The sequence below is a fragment of the Sus scrofa genome, chromosome 15, assembly GCF_054392235.1.
Source record: "Sus scrofa isolate SSC_HxYL_T2T_F1_AM1 chromosome 15, Sscrofa_HxYL_maternal_Yorkshire_Landrace_v2.0, whole genome shotgun sequence".
NCBI classification, from domain to species: Eukaryota; Metazoa; Chordata; class Mammalia; order Artiodactyla; family Suidae; genus Sus; species Sus scrofa.
Genome location: NC_139397.1, coordinates 49,258,536 through 49,279,043, shown reverse-complemented (window position 1 = coordinate 49,279,043; position 20,508 = coordinate 49,258,536). Strand labels below are relative to the sequence as shown.

Below are 20,508 nucleotides of genomic sequence, written 5' to 3'. Positions count from 1 at the left end.
TCATTTTGTTCCCATTAACCAGGCACAACTTCACTGTGAAATCAATCTAATCAGTGACTCACTGAAGCCAAAACAGAACTTCAAAGGAACTGGAGAAGGCCAGTGAGCTCCAAAGAACCCTTGAAGGGTCAATTAACACCTGCGGTGTTTACCCAGCTTGTCACTTAATTGATAATTGACTTGGTGTATATTTAATTTCTAATGAGGATGGATTATTGAGGCAGACACAGTGCAGTAGGCGCCTTGAAATCAATCCTTCTGCTCACCTGCCCAGAGAATAAGAAAGGAAGCCCCCTCCCCCCCACCTCATTTTAACTATTAACTGTTCCTTTTGAAATAATTTCACAGGGCATTTGCAAAACCAGAGAGTTGCTGTATCACCCAACCCAGCTTCCCCTCATAATCATACTTTATGCAACCTCAGAATCATTATGGAAACCAAGAAACAAACACTGGGACTGACCAACCTACAGACCTGATTTCAGCTTTCTCTACTACTGAACTTGGTGGCATCAAGTTCTTCCTTTTTCACAGCCCCAACATGTGGCTATTTCCAGTCTTACTGATTCTGTAACCTTGAGCTCCCTCTTCTTAACAATTCAACCCGGTCACATTATCTTGGGAGGACACCAGCGTTATTCAGATATAAGGATGAGAAGACGGTAGAGTACTGCTGCATCACCACCAACTGAAATAATTGGTTTTCTTTCTTTCATGTTTTCCATCTTAAATTTAAATATGATAATCGCATTGCACAAACCTACTGTAATGTATTCACCTTAGCGTTTTCTATGGGAGCAAGCATCATATAAGTGAACAGATATCCTATGTGTGTGGATATATTTGAATCATGAAGTTCCTCTGTGTCTGATTCACCAGCAGGCAAATGTGCTCAAGGTAAGGATTTCCGCACACTGTGGTCTCCGTCTTAAGGAGCGTGATGGGTTCATTGGTGGCGCCCCAGTGCCACTGAGTCCCCAGAAGTGCCTCACATTCTTATTTCTTCATAGATGTCTGAAATGTCCTCATAGTAGTTCATCTTTGATAGCTTTCCTTTTGGTTGAAATCCACATTTAGTATTTCAAATATATACAGTTGATGAAGTTAAAGAATATTTTAATCAATATTTTGAACATTGGAAATATATATAGTTTATTTAATCGTGGTCACCATGGATATTGTGTAGGATTTTATCCCAGGACTACATGCAAAATAACCAGACTGAAGGCTAACAAAGAGAGAAACCAAAGATTCCTGGTCCCTAAGGATGGAACCGATCAGATGCAGGCAGAGTATGGTTCTATGTCAAATCAGGGCAGATACCATGGTTCAGAATCTTCAACTCTGTTGTCATCTTTCTCTTGTCATATGAAACCCCACCCCCACCCCCACCACTTAACCTGGCTTAATTGGAAAATATGTTCCCTGTAAATTATTTATGTTGCAGGCAATGGGAAAAAAAAATTCCCCTTTGGGAATATAAATTCATCTCACAAAATACTTTTTTTTTTTTTTTTGTAGTCACACATCTCTCTTTTTGTATGTTGTCTTTTGTCCAGGAAACAAAATTACAATTAAATTAACACTTTTAAATAAATTTGTCTTTTAAAAACACACTGCCTTTTCAGAGGCCATGGTGTCAATTCTATTTTAGTCATTCTCAGAGGATGGTTGTGGACTTTCATTTATTCCCCAAATCAGCCGATTTGGAAGTCCTGGTTTTCCATGCATACATTGTGATAATTCATTTAAAGTGTCTCTTAAAACTCTGAATATCTAATTTTCCCTTTCTTCTTAAAGTTTGTATTATTTCATGGAGGACTGGTCAGGAGAGTGAGGTGACTTTGTGCAGTTCCATACGTCTCTGACAAATGCAACACTTTACTGCCTGGCTTTCCTCATGCTCTGGGCACAGAGCATGTGAGCCTGATGGTTCCTGTCTGGGAAGAGTGGCTAGAAATGTTGATATCTCCCATCTTTTGATTTTAATAGATGAAAGTGCTTAAGTCATCCTGATTTGAAACCCTTTCAAGAATGATAATCCAGCGTATCTTTTAAAATGTATATATTTGGGAGGTTTTTGTTTTCATGAATTGCAAATTTTAGAGTTGCTGGAACTTGGGAAATCTCCTAAGTGATCTGTTTTGTTGGTTGGATAAGAAAGCTGCATCCTGTGGATGCCATCTGCTTGCAACTGCTTGTGTGGTTGTAGGCCAGGAGAGATGCCCATGTATCTGTGTCATCAGCTCCGGATCTGCCATCCCGAGAAACAGTTCTTATCCACCACTGGCTGGGGCAGTGGTGACTTCTTTCTTCTCTCTCTCTGTCAGCAAGCAGCTTGGGGTAGTAGCTAAGCTGAGACTCCTGAGTCAGACTCTTTAGACTTGAGCTCTAGTATTGGTTTTGCAACCTGTAAGCTGATGGCCCAGAGCAGTTTTGCTGTAAGACCCAGACTTCTGTGTGTAAAATGGAAATGGCTGTGACTGACCTTGGAGCCTTGTTAAATGGAGCAGATGAGGGGTGGCTTGTGAAGTGCTCAGCACAACGCCTGTAAGGGTCATCAAATTCTGCAGCTAGCTTCATGTTTATCCTTCTAGAAACAGTGCCATGGAAACTTCAGAGTTCTACCTTAGGACACAATGCTAATCTTTTGAAGTGAAAATCTTGTTTTAAAAAACCCAGTTTTGTTTTTAACCTGTATTTAATTTGAAAGGGTTATTTTCAGCAAATAGTCTTCAATTTTTATTAATTATTAAAGCATCATTTCAATGCTAAAGTTTCAAAGACTGTGCCTTATCTTTGCTCTGTACCTCCATGAAAATAAAACTGCAATAATAATATTGCTTTCAAAGGAAAATTAGAACTAAATGCTGGCCCCTACTTGTTTTGTAAGAATGTATTTGAACACAGTAAGTCATTCTTAATATTCAGAGCTATTACCATATACACCATTTAATTTCTTGAAAATCCAAGTGCTATTCATCTCCAGGTCATTATACCACTAAAAGTACACAACTTAGTAAAACTACAATGTGATAACTGTAGAATTTGTACTGAAGTATACGTGCATTTCTTACCAGATTTTTAAAATGCATACCACATGCCAGAAATTGGAACAAATGCTGGCCCAGTGCATCTCAAATTTACTGTGTGTATGGATCACCTGGGATATTCTCAAACTGTGGAGTCTGACTCAGATCTGAGGAAGGCTCTGAGATTCTTCCTTTCCATCCAGCTCCCAGGTGGTATGGGTACCCCAGTTCTATGGATCAGACCCAGAAGTAAGGGTCTATGATTCCAGTGTGTGTGTGTGTGTGTGTATGAGAGAGAGAGACCTTTTCTTTATCCATCTATGCATAGGTAGGCACTTAGGTTGTTCCATATCTTGACTACTGTGAATAATGTTGCAACAAGCACAGGGATGCAAATATGTCAGATGCTGATTTCATTTCTTTTGGTCTTATACTCCCAAAGTGGAATTGTGGGATCATATGCTGATTCTATTTTTAATTTTTTGAGGAGCCTCCATACGGTTTTCCATTTGAAAGAGACTAGATCTTAAGAGTTCTCACCACAGAAAAGAACCATGTAACATGAGGGATATGTTAATTACCTTAATTTGGTAAATATTATATTTCATAATACATATGTAAATCAAATCATTTTGTTGTACATGTTAAACCTATGCAGTTTTATCAATTATACCTCAGTAAAGTTGGGAAATCATTATTGTTAATAACAATTTCTATTTTTTCTGAAAAGTAAACAACGTTTCCATAGTTGTGTTTCAGAGTATGGGAATATAAGCTCTTTGGTCTTTGTTGAAAAATAAAAATTTATAATAGGTTGCTGGTGAAAAATGGGGCTGTTTCAGAAAGGTGGGGTTCATCTTTGAGCTTCTAGTCTAGGTTTCCCATCATAATTACTTGGAACCCCTCCTTGGAGAGTCTGATTTAATTAGCTGAACCTGTCTGGCTGGGGAGTTGACCGCTGGGATGAGAGGTAGGGTCAGAAGAGAAAGAAATACAGTATTTCAGTGCCTTCCAAACATTTTCAGCAGCAGTAGCCTCTTTCCAGGCTATTGATGGATTCCATTCATGCATGGAAAATAAAATAGTTTTGAATTCTTTTGGAGAACACTGGAATAAAAGATTAAACTGATTCCTTGGCCAAAAATTTCTTAGTCTTTAAGCATCCTGCTGGGTGGAATGACTCAAAGGTCAGTTATAGGAGGTGGCAGTTCACCAAACACATTTGACTAGGAAGCATGTTTGGTGGGAAATAGATTAACACCTGAGTCTGTGGTTTAGAAAAGTCTCTGCTTCTTGATGCATCACGGATACTGGCCTGACTGGAGCCCTGGAAAGATTTACATTCCATTTTATACCTCAAGCTGATAGCGACTTGATACCAACTTGCTGTTTCTTCAATCTCTTTTATCCATCTGCAGAATCTTCTCTTCTGTGTGCCAGCAGAGTCCTTAGTAGCCCAATTCAGATTGGTCAAAGAATGTTGGCTTTGGAGTGAGAGAGATGATGGGTTAGAAATTATGGTTTTCCTCTCTGTAGCTAGGTCATTTGAATTAGTTATTCAAACTCCCAGAGTGTTTGTTTCCTGGCTGTAAAATGAGGTTAATTATACTTATCTTGATGGTTAAGATTGAAATATAGGACAGGAACCCATCACTGAATGTGGTGCAAAGATACTCAGTAAACCATAACCACCATGATTATCAAGCTGTGTATGAAAAATGACAAATCAGCAATCGAGGTAGAGAGCAGTCATAGTTTTAGGAAAGAGAAATAATTCCCCAGTGAGGTCATCAAAGAATATTTTCCAGAAAAATGGGATTTGACATAGGCTCTGAGAATGGAAAGGGTCTAGACAGAAAATGTGTGTGGGTATTTTAGGCAGGGGATGTGTGAAATCAAAATTACAGGTGTTGGCAAAGCACAGGAAATGGTCGATGATATGAGAAAAAGCAATCCATTGTTTCAACAGAACAGTAAGAGATAACTTAAATACCTTATGGCAAGCCCCATTTTTTTCTTGATAAAATATTTATTGTATTTCTAATATGTGCTGAAGTAAGAAAAACAGTGCTTCCAGAAAATAAAGGTGATTTTGGTATGTTAGATGGATTGGGAAAAGAAGAAAGGAGAGCTAATAAACCACTACAACATTCTATGAGCAGGGCACATAGAATTTCTAAGACCGATTGATCAGAGAGTAGAAAGAGAAAGAAAAATAATGGACTTACTGAGAGCCAGAAAAGTCTGCCCCTGGAATTTGCAAATGGCTGTGCAGAGATCTTAGAACTTCCACTTTAAGCTGGGAACTTATTTAAAATTCTGTAAGTAACAAATGCTGCTGAAAAGGAAACCTTCCTATGTAAATTGGTGCAGCCACTATGGAAAATAGTATGGAGATTCCTTTAAAAACTAAAAATAGTGTTGCCACGTGATCCATTCCTTAGTATACATTCAGAGAAAATTATAATTAGAAAAGATAAAGCACCCCAATTTCACAGCAGCACCATGTACAATAGCTAAGACATGGAAGCAACCCATATGCCCATTGACAGATGAATGGATAAAGACGATACGGTGTGTGTGTGTGTGTGTATACACATATAAACCTATACCATATCTATATACACATATGTAATAATGCCATTTGCAGTAATATGGATGGACGTAGAGATTATCATACTAAGTGAAGTAAGTCAGAGAAAGACAAATACCATATGATATCACTTATATGTGACATCTAAACAAGGATACAAAATGAACCTACAAAATAGAAATAGCCTCACAGACATAGAAAACAAACTTATGGTTACCAAAGGGGAAAGGCGGTGGGGGAGGAATAAATTAGGAGTTTGGAATTAGCAGATGCAAACTACTATATAGAAAATAGATAAATAACAAAATCCTACTGTATAGCACAAGGAACTATATTTAATATCCTATAATTAACTATAATGGAGAAGAATGTGAAAAATTACTGAATCACTTTGTTATACCCCTGAAACTAATACAACATTGTAAGTCAACTATATTTCAGTAAAAAATCCAAGTGTCCAGGGCTCAGAGCTGGACTGTTTGGGTTCAGTGATCTCCATTTTAATCAGTACTCTAGAAGAGTTTTGAGGAATTCAGCTTTCAGCCATATGGGGATGACTTATGAGGAAACCCTGTGCTCAGCTAGAGCAGGGAAGATCCCAGAGGCCTTTGCAACTCACCCCTTCCTCTCACGGTCTCAGAGAACAGGGTGGGTTAGGATGGATCTGCTCTTGGAAGACCTTCTCAGGTAACTGATCCTCCTTTTTTCTGCAGGTAGCTCCCAGCTGTGTGATCTGGATTTTAGAGGGGACTCTTGGTGAAAAGGAATAGGAAACTAACCTGAAATTCAAGAAACAGCAAAGGGTCAGGAGGAACATCTGACTTATAAAGAGGGGAATTTTTAGGGTAAAGTTAGTAATAAAAAAAAAATCTAGTATACATGGTTTAAGATGTTCAGAGGAAGAAAGTATGGTGAACTAGAAAAGAAAAAAAAAAAAAAAAACATTTGGGGGCAGACAGATGCAGGGAAAATTCACAGCATGGAGGAACTAACTCCCGGAGGCTGAGGTCAGATTCCTAATATCTCCCTTACAGAGCTTTTGCGATTCTTCGGATTTGTTTTGTGAAGAGCATCAAATACTAGAAAGTGGCCACTGCTCCATACAGGGCAGCTGTTGCTATTGAGAAGGAAAGCTAGCCAGCAAATGATGTATACATTTTCTTTAGCTGTTGAACCATTTGCAATGGGCAGTTTTTAAGCACTGATTTCAGTGTGTGTGTGTGTGTGTGTGTGTGTGTACACCTGTATGTTAGACCAGGCAAGAAGCTTTGTATGTATTTACTTCCTATTAAAAAGCAAAAGAACAGTGTAACACGTAACCCTAATGAACAGAAACAGCTATGCATGCTTGAAAATTCATTTATTCTCAGCAAATGTGCCTTGTACATGGTGGGGGAATTTCCTAAAGCCTAAAATGGGGCTTTAATTTACAACCCATCGGTGCTTCCTTGGTACCTTCAAATTTACCATCAGCTGTGAGAAGGGAGGGGAGGCTCCATGTACATCCATCACTCTGTATCCAGGTTTGGAGGAGCCCAGGGTCTAGGGTGTGATTCTTCATGAAAAGTCACACATGAGTAACATAAAGTCAAGACTGTTTTGAGCTCTAAGAACATGAATACAGTAATAAAAATGCACCTAGAGCAACCCAGTGGCCTTGGTTGTTATTTCTGTTCCTGGATAATCCACCTCTCCCGTCATCACCAAATTTTAATTTGTGTTACTTTCACAGACTTAACATGAACTGAACTAAAACTTGAAATAAAGTATTGATTTTCTAACATGGATTCAAACTTTCTTTCTCACCTTTTTCCTTCCTTCCTTCCTTCCTTCCTTCTATTTTGTGCACTTGCCTAACACACACACACACACACATACACACAAACATTTGTATATATGTGTACACATAGTATAGAGGCTGAGCCCAGAACTAAAGAAACACATTGTTTTCTTGGGGGAAAAAAAAAAAGGTGGTCTGTCTGTTCGAATCAAAACTCTGGTTATATATATTTTTAACTAAAAAGTCAAAACAATGTACTTGGTTATCATACATTTTTTCTTAATGTAGCTTGCTGAAAAATCATGATATCGTACTTAAGAGGGGTAGGATTCAGAATGACCTAGTCATTATTCAATGCCATATTGCATTATAGAAACCTGTATTTATGTATCTCTTTATCTAGCTTTATCCTCTTATAATCAAAGGTACTAAACAGTTTGAAATTAAACATTCCAGATTGGAAAACAACTACTCATCTGTACCCTATGTTTTCGCTTTGGTAATGGATGAGAATTTGGCTCAGGACATCGGTTACAAGTGAGACATTTTAGTAAGAACATCAATCTGGTGTTTGAAGTTAAGCTTGCCACTGATTTTTCAGTATCGTATCACTGCATAGATCATGTTTTACAAGTGCAGATGGATGGGTTTTAGACCAGGATTTTCTGATACCGCTCCATGCTCTAGAGCTGCAGTTGACTATCCCAACAGATGACTCAAAGGTCCCCTAAGGGAAGAACCCAGCTGCAGTGGCAAAGGGCTGTCATCATGGAGCTTGTAATGAAAATGCACTCCTGGGGTCTGTACATGACCTAAGGTGGGATGCATTTTGAGAGTAGTGTTGTAAAAGGAATCCAGGAAAGAAAAAAGAAAAGTCAGAAATAAAAATCAGGGAGTTCCTGTTGTGGCACAGTGGAAACAAAACTGACTAGTATCCATGAGGATGCAGGTTCAATCCCTCATTCAGTGGGTCAAGGATCCAGTGTTGCCGTGAGCTGTAGTGTAGGTCACAGACACAGTCCAATTTGACCCCTAGCCTGGGAACTTCCATAAGCTGCCAGGTGAGGCCATAAGAAGCAAAAGAAAAAGATGAGGCTCACCACTGACAAAGGTTGGTGTGGCAGGCATGGGTGGTTTTCTGTTCCAAGGTTTAGGCACATAACATAGTTCCATAAGCCTCTTTACTTGGACAGCTTAACATACACACATGTGAAGTTCTGATGACAGTCTAGGTCATTTTAAACATGGGGGAGGGCAGGGCACTCAGGGCTCATCTCTGTACCTGGCCCTGGAAGCTCTGGGATCATGATGGTCACTGTCACTGTTGCATCGTGATCTTCCCACTGCTTTTCTGTCTTTCTCCATTTTTCTATTATCGGCTTCTCTTGCCCCCAGCTTCCTGCAGATATCCATCTTCTGTCTTTCCATCTTCTGAAACATCCCAGGATCCTAGCCTCTCACAGCAGCACCTTGTCCCCCATACTTTCATAGAATCATTCTTAAAAGTAGTGCTTCTTAGTGACAGGTGACCTTCTAAATGGGTAGTTTCTAAATCTAAATAATGCGAAATAATTTATGCTGAGTCAGTACTCTGCTTCTCATTGAGTAATCATAGCAATAACAACAATAATAATAATAAAAGATCTGTGTATTGATTCTATGTACCAACCACTGTTGCAAGTGCCTTTCATGTACATCAGCTCACTTAATTCTACCCTTAAACAAAGGCATAGAAAGGTAGCATAAATCACTCAATGCCCTGCAGCTCATAAATGCAGATCAGGATTTAAATCTGAAAAGTCCAATATTAGCACAGGTTGTGGTTAACAGTGACTAGCTTTATATACAGGAAGCCTAGCAGATAAAATCAGGTATTCTCTGTAGGAGTGCACTTGAACCTGCTGACCCATGAAAGAAGGAGGTTCTAACAACTCGTCTTCTTGTCTTTGCCAAGTGCATGTTGTGTAGGATCAAAGGCTCCCACTGCATGTTAATTGAATGCATGACTGAATAAACTGTTTAACAGTCTTTCTTCAGGGGGCCTTTAGAATCAAAGAGAGAGTTTATGACAGGGGAGGTCATCACCAAGCAGTCAGAGGGGGCATTACTGGTCTAATTGATCTGCAAAATGTAAAATTTGAGCCATATTTGGTAAAGGTAATTTTGAAAGATTGAAGTAGACAAGGTTGCATTTTCTCTATGTGGGAAAACTTTGGGAATTCCATATTGTGGAGGTATCTTGCCCAGCATAACTTTCACACCATTTTCTGTCTGGTGGTCTCTCGGCATTTCCACATATGTAACACAAACAGCAAGGTATTGGAATAAACCAACAGGATGGGCAGTTTTGACTATGGGGAAGTCATAGTTTGCACAGGATAGTTTAACATGGGGTGACACTGGCTGTGGGTAGTCGTGTGGACCCATATGGGGGGGTGCCATCTTTTGTGGGAACCCCGGTGGAAATTTCAGGGATGATTTAGTGCTGTGGGGAGCAGCTGTGGGGCAGCAGGATCATGAAGCTGGTCTCTTATGTCTCTGAGAAGCCAGGCTACAGTGTGCAAGAGGGTTGAGGAGCTCGCTGGGCCTTCACGCCCCACTGTCACACCATTCTTTAGAGAAAAATCTAGGGAGAGTAGATGATACTGAATTGTCCACATTTTAAAAAGGATAGGAACGCTGTAAACCAGCTATAACGGAAAAAGTAAAAATCATTATTTAAAAAAAATAAAAGGATAGACAGAAACCCAAGTGAATTTTTATTCAAAAAAAAAAAAAAAAAAAACCACGGATAGCACAGGCATAGTTGAGCAGAAGGTATCCCTGGGGAGTGGTAAACAGAAGAAAATTAGCAGAAGGAGGAGATTGTTTCCAATACTGTGTTGAACTGAAAAACGCAATGAGAACCCATAGCCCCAAATGCAGAAGCAAAGCACAAGCAAAGAGGCGCAGGGCCAGTTGTTAGAAAGTTTCAGCAAAGAAGCTTTAGTCATCTCAAGATGTCACTGACCACAGGACAGGGGGAGCTATTTTACACTGTTTGGAACACATCACATGTAAAAGCCCACGTTAATCTGAAACCAGGGCATGCTCTGCAGCCCCTTCCTGGTGCCTGTTAGGATCCGAGAGAACAGGAAAACATGAGTGAGGCAGCACAAGCTCCTTTCCCCTAATGGCGAAGTTCCCGCACATGCCAGTGGTTGATAACATAATGCACAGCTCACACCATTCCTAAAAGGTTTGGCATCAGGTCATTATTATAAAATGCTGTATAAACTGTAAAGCACCATGTAATGGTGAAGAAACCAATCTTATGTTTTTATGGAAAGGAGAAAACAGAAATAACTTGGGAGTAAAAACATTTTGATGAGCCTGGGGGTTAAAAGAGCCTGGGCATGGCTATAACATAAACTGTGTAAGATCCCTGTGTGCCACTCTTTCTCTGGTTTTTATGTTTTAACTCTGGCAGTGATGGCTGAGAATATAGTTACCTTATTAGAGGCAAATGGTTTTTTTGGAGTATGCCTCTGTGTTTACTAGGTGTGTCCGGTGACTGCCTGTAATTCAGACAGCCTCTAAAATTTAGATACTTTACCACACTGTCTTAGTCAGGTTATTTTCCTAAAATAAAGTACCATCAATCAGGTAGTTTATAAACAATAGAAATGTATTGCTCACAGTTCTGCAGCCTGGAAAACCGAAGATCAAGGTGCCGGCCATTTCAGGTCCTGTGAGAGGATCCTGGTTTATAGATGACTGTCTTTTTTTTTTTTTTTTTTTTTGGCTTTTTAGCTTTTTGCTATTTCTTGGGCCGCTCTGGCAGCATATGGAGGTTCCCAGGCTAGGGGTCGAATCGGAACTGTAGCCACTGGCCTATGCCGGAGCCACAGCAACGCAAGATCTGAGCCGCATCTGTGACCTACACCACAGCTCACAGCAACGCCAGATGGTTAACCCACTGAGCAAGGGCAGGGACCAAACCCACAACCTCATGGTTCCTAGTCGGATTCGTTAACCACTGCGCCACAAAGGGAACTTCTAAATGATTGTCTTTTCCCTGTGTTTTCAGGTGGGTACAGGGGTGGAGGGCTGGAAGGAGAGTGCTCTGGTCCCTTTCTCTTCTTACAAAGGCACTATTCTCAGCACATGGACCCCACCCTCATTGGCCTGATCCAAAACTAATTACTTCCCAAAGTCTCCACCTCCCATTATCACCCCATTGGGCATTAGGGCTTCAGCAGATGAATTGGTGGGGGTGGGGGTGGGGGGCACAAATATTCAGTCCATACCACACACCATATCCTGTGAGTTAAGAGCAGATGTAATAACCATGTTTCCTGTTTGTTCTCTTCCTTTAGCCTTTGTAGCCATGCAGATGCCTCTTTAATTTTCATCAAGGTTTCTATCACATCTTGTAGTAGCCATTGAAATAAAATAGTACTTTCCTGGCACTTCTGATACAATATACAGAATAGATTAGAACACATTACAGTCTACTCTAAGAGAAGAAGGTGTCCTACCTTTCCTGACCTAAAACATCACATAAATTATTGAGATTTTGCTGTACCTGAGTCTGTCGGTGTTTGACTCCAACGAGAGTTATAAAATCTAGTGAGGGACAAGGGCACCGTATTTAAGTGGGAAAGTAGAAGCATGGAATGGACTGTATTGCTCCCACGCTGCTGTGTACATCTGGAAGAGACTGCTCCTGGCCCAGGTGTTGCATGACATTCTTTTTCTTTTTCTCATCTTGTAATTGTTGTAAAGCCCAAGTTTCTAGGAGGCAATAGAAAAGCAGTGGGACCTGTGGCTTGTGATCAAATGCATATTATGACATTAATTCCCCATCCACTCACTGTTCCCACACAGTGTTCCTTTCATTAACGCTAATGGGAGCGCCAGGAAGATATCAAGGGTAGACCAGACATCTGTAAATGATGGATGCCTCCGAAAAGGGAAGTTGCTTTCCCTTAAAAGCAACAGCACTGTGATGCACTCATGTAATATGCCGAGGTCTTTCACACCAATATCAGAGCATTCAATTAGTGGTAATTAGAGCCCAGCCGGGCAAGAGCCATTTCAGTACTGCTGCGAAGAGGGTGAGCGAAGCAGACGACACTTTTCATTCCAATTACTTCCCTACAAATATGCCTAACTCTATTCATTAGCCCCTAGAAGGATCTATATTTTTCAAGCCCTATGCCAAATTCACAAGGGTGTGTGGCATGCTGTATTGCACGATGTATTGAAATATTTAAAATTACGTACACATTCATGAGTTTCTTGCAATTGTGTCTTTATCAGTAGGTAAGCTCCAAGAGTACTAATAGAAAGAATATGATTTGACTAAATCTGTGAATTATGAATATTTTATAAATGAGAGTTAAGAATTGTGTGTGCTTAGGAAAAATAAAAGATGAAAGTGAATATAGAAATGTGGAAACCAGGAGTTCCCGTCATGGCTCAGTGGTTAGCGAATCCGACTAGGAACCATGAGGTTGAGGGTTCGATCCCTGGCCTTCCTCAGTGGGTTAAGGATCTGGCATTGCCGTGAGCTGTGGTGTAGGTTACAGACACAGCTCAGATCCCTCATTGCTGTGGCTCTGGCGTAGGCCGGTGGCTACAACTCCAATTAGACCCATAGCCTGGGAATCTGCATATGCCACAGGAGCAGCCCTAGAAAAGACAAAAAAAAAAAAAAAAAAAAAAAAAAAAAAAAAAAAAAAAGAAAGAAAGAAATGTGGAAACCTTGGTGTCTTATGGGATATGAGGTTAGGGGTGGCTGAAACCTTCCATGTTGGGTGGTCACCCACTTACTTACTCCAGCCCCTGGGGGTCCCAGGGTACAGGATTTGCCCCACTGACAATAACAGTTATATTGTAGACAAGCTGTTTCTTCACGAGAAAGGAAGTTTTTTTTGAGGGCAGACCTTGTGCTTCATTTCATAAATTCCACAGGATGTGGTTGGTATTCAGTGGGTTGATGCTGGAGTTGGCTTGTATAAAAATTCAAATTTACAGCCACCTCAGTGAGCATTTGTTCAAGTACTGTGTGTTTTCTGGAGAAGCTACAATATAAGATGAGTATAAGAGGCAGGATGTCCACCCAAGCTTTCTGTGCCATTATGTGTGTGAAATGGACCCAGAGATCTGTTATCATTCTTTGGTTTATTAAACTTATCCATCACTTGTGTTTACAAATGTCTTCCAGTGACTTGTTTGAACAAAAGACCTCCAGGATAATATAATGAAATAGGAAATGAAAGTCAGGAGGAATGAATTAATTAACTATAAATGGAGATTAATAAAATTGCAGAGACCCAAATTAATATTTAATTTTTAATTTCCAGGCATCTATGGCAAAAAAAGAGGGTATTGGCAATTTGCCACACTCTCATTAGCAGCAAAGGGAAGTTTCCAAATTTCTCTCAATTTTTTAAAAATGAATTATAAAGATAAAATTTATCCTGGGACTTTATGCCTGGGACCCAGAAGAATAAAAATATTTGATGTTCTAAACAAGAGAATGAGGAGTTCCTGTCATGTTTCAGTGGAAACGAATTTGACTAGCATCATGAGGACACAGGTTCTATCCCTGAGCTTACTCAGTGGGTTAAGGATCCAGTATTGCCATGAGCTGGGGTATAGGTCACAGACACAGTACAGATCCCACATTGCTGTGGCTGTGGCATAGGACAGCACCTATAGCTCTGATTCAACCCCTAGCCTGGGAACCTCCATACGCTGCAGGTATGGCCCTAAAAAGCAATAATAATAATAATACATAGAAAATAATAAACAGGAGAATGTGAAATTCAATAGCAAATTACCTATGAATGTCCCTCAAAGTAATTTTTAAGTCCATGATATCCAAAACAATTCAAAAGAGAAGAAGTACACCACACACACACACACACACACACACACACACACATATACACCCCCCTCCTTTTATGCATTTCTTGCTTCAGCATATTTACTTTGCATGTTCTATTTTAGGTTGCTGTGCTGGGTACATACAAATATCCAGAAGGGAATGAGACAGAATTTGTCTTTGGGGAACCCAAGGTCTAGTTGGATAATCTTGTAGGAATTACTTACTATAGTAGGTAGAATGTGATAAGTTTTAAGATTGTAATCTCAGAGGAATTAAGAGATCATTTCAGTTTGAGAGCTCAGAATACACTTACTTGTGTAACTTCATTTTAGGATTTTATAATGTAGAAATTAGGGTGCAAAGAACAAAACAAATATCTAAGTGGGAAAAATGCAAGCAAAGATAAGCCATTCCCTAAAGACACACAAACACACATTCTCACACCCTCAAATATATATTTTCTGCTTCATTCATTTACCTTATTCTGGGTGAAATGTAAAATACTGTCCAGCAAATGTAATTATCTTGCTATTAACTAAAGTAGCAAGAAATGTAAAGAAATTCATTCTAATATTACAGAACATTAATCTGTATTTAAGAACGTTGTTTAAACCCATATGTGGCAGGAAATTATATAGATAATTGGGAACTGCCCATGATAGATACCGTTACTATATCAATAGTTTTTATCAACTGTTCTCCTCCTCCTTGAGAAAGAAATCTCTTGATTAAGATGATCATATTTAAACAATTTGGAAACTAAATGGGATTTTTTGTGTTGGTTTCCTTGGAGGATGTAAGTTTGATTATTTGCAGTGATGTCTTATGGGAAACATTCCATTTTCAGTAAGCTTTATTTTTTATATCAAATCAGTAGAGAGAATATAAAGGGGGTAATGAAGCCCACCAATTAAAAAAACTTTCATATTTGTTGTGTAAGTATAACTGGAAACAAAATCCATGTACTTGCCAATTGCTCTCCCCTAACAATATTTAGCTTTAACAGAAGTCTGGACTCCAAAAGTGTTTTTGAACAATAGTGGGAAAGGGGAAAGTTTTCTTGTCATAGCCAAAGGAGTAATGGCTTTGAAGTCAGACAAATCCATGTTCAGCCACTTAGGTAAAGAATTAATGTAGCTCTGATTAATTCTTTTTCCTCTCTATCCGGAGAGACCATCTCTTTAGACCAAGATCATTGATGAATTCATCCCATTTGAGATTTTTACCTACCTTTTCTAGGCTGAGTGCAATTCTCTTGCCTCCATAGAGTTTGCAATCTATAAACATATGGAAAAGCAAATGCATACAAATTATGGAAAAAGCTACAAATGAAATGAGGTGAAACAAAAGGTAGCAGTAAAGACAACTGACTGGTAAAACAGTGTTCCAAGTAGTAGGGAAAGCATGGGATCTAGGGAAACACAAATGAAGCAAATGAAAGAATTAAAAGGAGATCCATTCAAATGAGTTGTACTGATGCTTGCAAGCAATTAGTCTAAATGTTCCAGACACACCCAGAGGTGAAGGTGTTCTTTACCAATAGACTGGCCCTACAAAAATGCTTAAGGAGGTCTTCCAGATGAAATGAAAGGATACTAGTTAGTAAAAGGAAAACATGTGGAAGTGTGCAATCCACCAGGAAAGTCAATTATATCTTGATAAAGCTCAGGGTGGGGTGGAAGGCAATCCATCTAAAACTGCTGCCTGCATAGTCCTCTCTAAACTGGACAAAGATGATAAACTATTACATTATAGGATCAGAAATAAAAATTTCACTCATCAAATAGTCTAGAAAAACCATAATAAATAGTTTAGAATAACCAAATAGTCTAGTGAACCATTAGGTCAGACATAGGTCCAGGTGTTATCTCTGCTGATTGTTAGCTGTGTAACCATGGCGATGGTCAAACATCTCCCACCCACACAATAGCACTCACCTGCAGTGGACATTTACTGCCATAGAGGCCTAGCCTCCATGCCATTCTTTTTTGGGATCTGAATTCTTCCTATATTTGGGTATTTGTAGTGAAGTGACTCCAACACTAAATATGCAGTTGTCCATATTGAATAGTCCAAGGATTTGCATTTCACCAAGACACATACATGTAAAATATGAGAAAAAAATCCACAAAGATACTGAGTAAGTGATCCAAGAATTTAAATAAACAAGCCACACAAAATATAGTGTAAATACATTTCTCGCTCCTCTCTTTCTGCATATTTTATATATAAACTTATATTTAAACCTAGGTGTTTATATGTTTATATATGGTAATATTATGTCATAATATATACTGTATAATATGTATTATTACTTTACTAATTAACAATGTATTTTAAAGAAAACAAAAGTTAGGTGAAATATTTGCCTAATTAAATATTTATAAGACTTAAGATTCTCAAAAAATAGGCTTAAAAATGTGATGAAATAAAGAATCCCCTATTCTAGGAGTTAAATTTTTCTATTTAAAGAGGAATTTGGCAAGAATCTGAAAAATGGTGTATATTGTTTTACTCTAAATCATAGTCCTAGAAATTATCCAAAGAAATTCATCAAAAACACTGAAAAACAACTCATGGGCAAAAATATTGATTGTAATCTTATAATGATAAAAATTACACAATGCAAACATATGGGGTATAGAAAATCTATGTGTATAGAGATTAGAGATTGGGTGTCTTAGAAAAAGCACCTCTTCAGTGACACAAAAGAAGCTATGATAGTTCAACCCCTTTTTCTGCCAGAGGTGTTTCCTGAGACTTTTTTTTTTTAATGATTTTTATTTTTCCATTATATTCAGTTTACAGTGTTCTGTCATTTTTCTACTGTAGAGCAAAGTGACCCAGTCATACACACACACACACACACACACACACACACATATATGTATATATATACACATTCTTTTTCCCACATTATCCTCCATCATGATCCATCACAAGTGACTAGATATAGTTCCCTGTGCTATACAGCAGGATCTTATTGCTTATCCACTCAAAATGCCAAAAATTTCACCTATTAACCCCAGATTCCCAGTCCATCCCACTCCCTCCCCCTCTCCCTTGGCAACCACAAGTCTGTTCACCAAGTCCATGAGTTTCTTTTCTGTGGAAAGGTTCATTTGTGCTGTATATTAGATTCCAGATAGAAGTGATATCATATGGAGGTATCCAAATTGGAAGAGAAGAGGTAAAATTGTCACTGTATGCAGATGACATGATACTATGTATAGAAAACCCTAAGGACTCCACACAAAAACTGCAGGAAGTGATCAACGAATTCAGCAATGTACAGGATATAAGATTAAAATTCAGAAATCAGTTTCATTTCTGATACTAACAATGAAATATTAAAAAAGGAATACAAAAATGCAATACTTTTTAAAATCATACCCAAAAAATTAAATACCTAGGAATAAACCTGACCAAGGAAGCGAAAGATTTATATGCTAAAGACTATAAAACATTAATCAAGGAAGTTAAAGAGGATTCAAAGAAATAGAAAGATATTCCATGCTCCTGGGTTGGAAGAATTAATATAAAAATAGCCATACTACCCAAAGCAATCTACAGATTCAGTGCAATCCCTATCAAATTACCCATGACATTTTTCACAGAATAAGAACAAACAATCCAAACATTTATATGGAACCATAAAAGATTCAGAATTGCTAAAGCCATCCTGAGGAACAAAAGCCAAGCAGGAGGCATAACTCCCAGACTTCAGATAATGTTACAAAGCTACAGTAATCAAGACAGTGTCATACTGGTACCAAAACAGACATATAGACCAATGGAACTGAATAGAGAACCCAGAAATAAACCCAGACACCCATGGTCAATTAATCATCAACAAAGGAAGCAAGAATATAAAATGGGAAAAAGACAGTCTTTTCAGAAAGTGGTGCTGGGAAACCTGGACAGCTGCATGTAAATCAGTGAAACTAGAACACACCCTTACACCATGCACAAAAATAAACTCAAAATAGCTTAAAGACTTAAAGGTAAGACAAGACACCTTCAAATGCCTAGACAAGAACATAGGCAAAACATTCTCTGACATCAACTGTACAAATGTCTTCTTAGGTCAATCTCCCAAAGCAACAGAAATAAAAACAAAAATAAACCAATGGGACCTAATCATACTGTTTTCCTGAGACTTTAAAGTAGGCTGCTGATACAGAGAGGTGCCCCTCATGTCTCAGGTGCACGATCCACTCACAGGACCCTGGGGAGGTGTGTTTGGCATAGAGGGGTAATCACAGATGCTGCTCCCACAGCATGAGCACTTGAGCAAGATGCTTCGGCCTTCCATTTCATCATCTGTAAAACAGCATTAATAGTGGGGACTCATCGGTACTTGTGGAGTGTGAGTGGATTGGTAGATCGAATGTCTTGGAAGAGTAGATGCTCAAAGTAGTCTTGCCCACAGTTAGTGAGGGAAGTCAGGGTGGCAGTAAAAGTGCACTGTAATGATGCCATTATGGCTTATGCAAATCCTGTCTTGTTTTACTTGCCCTTAATGGATAAGATTGATGAGATCAATTGGAGCTTGCAATAGTATATTTTGACTTTATGCAACAAATCTTTACTATTATTTGTTAGACATATTTCTAGACCTTGGAAACAGATACATTAATAAACAGAAGAGAAACATCTTGCCTTGATATTTTTTATGCTAATGAATAATATATAACTGGAAAGTAACTTAAGCATCCATACCAGCATAGTGATATTTACTTAAGGAAGCATTGACCATATGAGAAAAATTTATGAGTTTACTCTGACAGTAAGAGTAACCTAAAAAAATAAATTTTTAATAGCAAAAAATCATGTTTAAAGTATTCATGAGACTGGTACATAAGTGATTAAAAATAAGCACAAGTCATTTCTTATTTAAAATTGTAGGTTATGCATCTTTGCTATAAAGTTTCTACTCTATGTTTTCTCTGTTAGGTTCTTACTAGTTTCAGGAAAAAAAATCTAGTGTAAATTTCTCTCAGTATATATTAAATGTCTTCTACTTTCATTCTCACAATATTTTTAATTTTGATGAGTAGTAATATATGCCGCAAATACTTATGAAGATGGTGCATTCACTAATGTTGCAGCTAATGAAAACACAATGTTGTTTTATTAGTTAAACAAAGGGAAAGAATAAATTATATACAAACTAGAAATCACACATGAAAAACATGGTGCTAAGTAAGAATAAAAATAGACAAGCAATTTTTATTTTTTTATTTATTTTTTGTTTTTTTGTCTTTTGTCCTTTTAGGGCTGCACCCTTGGCATATGGAGGTTCCCATGCTAGGGGTCTAATCAGAGCTGTAGCTTCCGGCCTACATCACAGCCACAGCAATGAAAGATCCGAGCCGCGTCTGCGACCTACACCACAGCTCATGGCAATGCCAGATCTTTAACCCACTTAGTAAGGCCAGGGATCAAACAGTAACCTCATGGTTCTTAGTCAGATTCGTTTCCACTGCACCACAATGGGAAATCTGACAAGCAGTTTTTTAAAGAAAGTTATCAGGGAATAATTTTGACTGTGTGGCCATGATTTCCCCTCTTATTCTTGAGCTTACTTATAATAAGGTAGGTGACAAGCATGGCCTTTGAATCAGTCATCTCCTGGACAATTCCTAAATCAATACTATGAAGCACTGCTGTGAAGCCATAGGAGTCTGATTCATGGGAACCCGATTCATAAGTCACATGAGGTGTGCAACCTCCCAGGTAAAGGATGGGCTACCATCCCAAAGTTGGAGAAGCCATCAGAGCAGCAGTCTCTGGATAAAAGGTCTCCATCCTCCCTCCTGCCCTGACAGTCATTCCACTGTGACTTTATATGTTTTATAATTGTGTTTGTATGGGGGGGTGAATGGGTTCCACCTAATGGTTAGGAAAGGAAAGTTCAACTTGGCTCATGTCACTAAAAGGCGCAGAGACTCACTGATGTCTACAAAAATTTTAAATTGATTTTCCAAAATCATAAAAATTAAAGTAGATTTTCATCAGCTCTTTCTCTCATATAGCTGTTTCTATATAATAATATTGATTAATGGCCAAGGAATGGACGGAATAGATGAAGTATTTAGCTGCCTATAAACAAAATCCATACTAGAAGCTGAGTGATTAGTGTACACCTAGGGGTTAAGGAGAATAATTTTACTGGACACAGGGGCTGGTTACAGGGCATTCCTACATGGTCGCCACCAGGAAG

General features: G+C 38.6%; 1 protein-coding gene and 1 long non-coding RNA gene across 3 annotated transcripts in view; both read left to right on the top strand.

Annotated features, from left to right (window-relative positions):
• Window positions 1–20,508, top strand: part of CSMD1 (CUB and Sushi multiple domains 1) — a 1,878,204-nt gene that overhangs the window by 976,911 nt on the left and 880,785 nt on the right. The gene's annotated exons all lie outside the window — the stretch shown is intronic.
• LOC146395828 (uncharacterized) lies at window positions 1,943–5,932 on the top strand. Its single transcript, XR_014829744.1, has 2 exons — window positions 1,943–3,308; window positions 3,437–5,932. It is a non-coding gene; the product is annotated as an uncharacterized LOC146395828 (long non-coding RNA).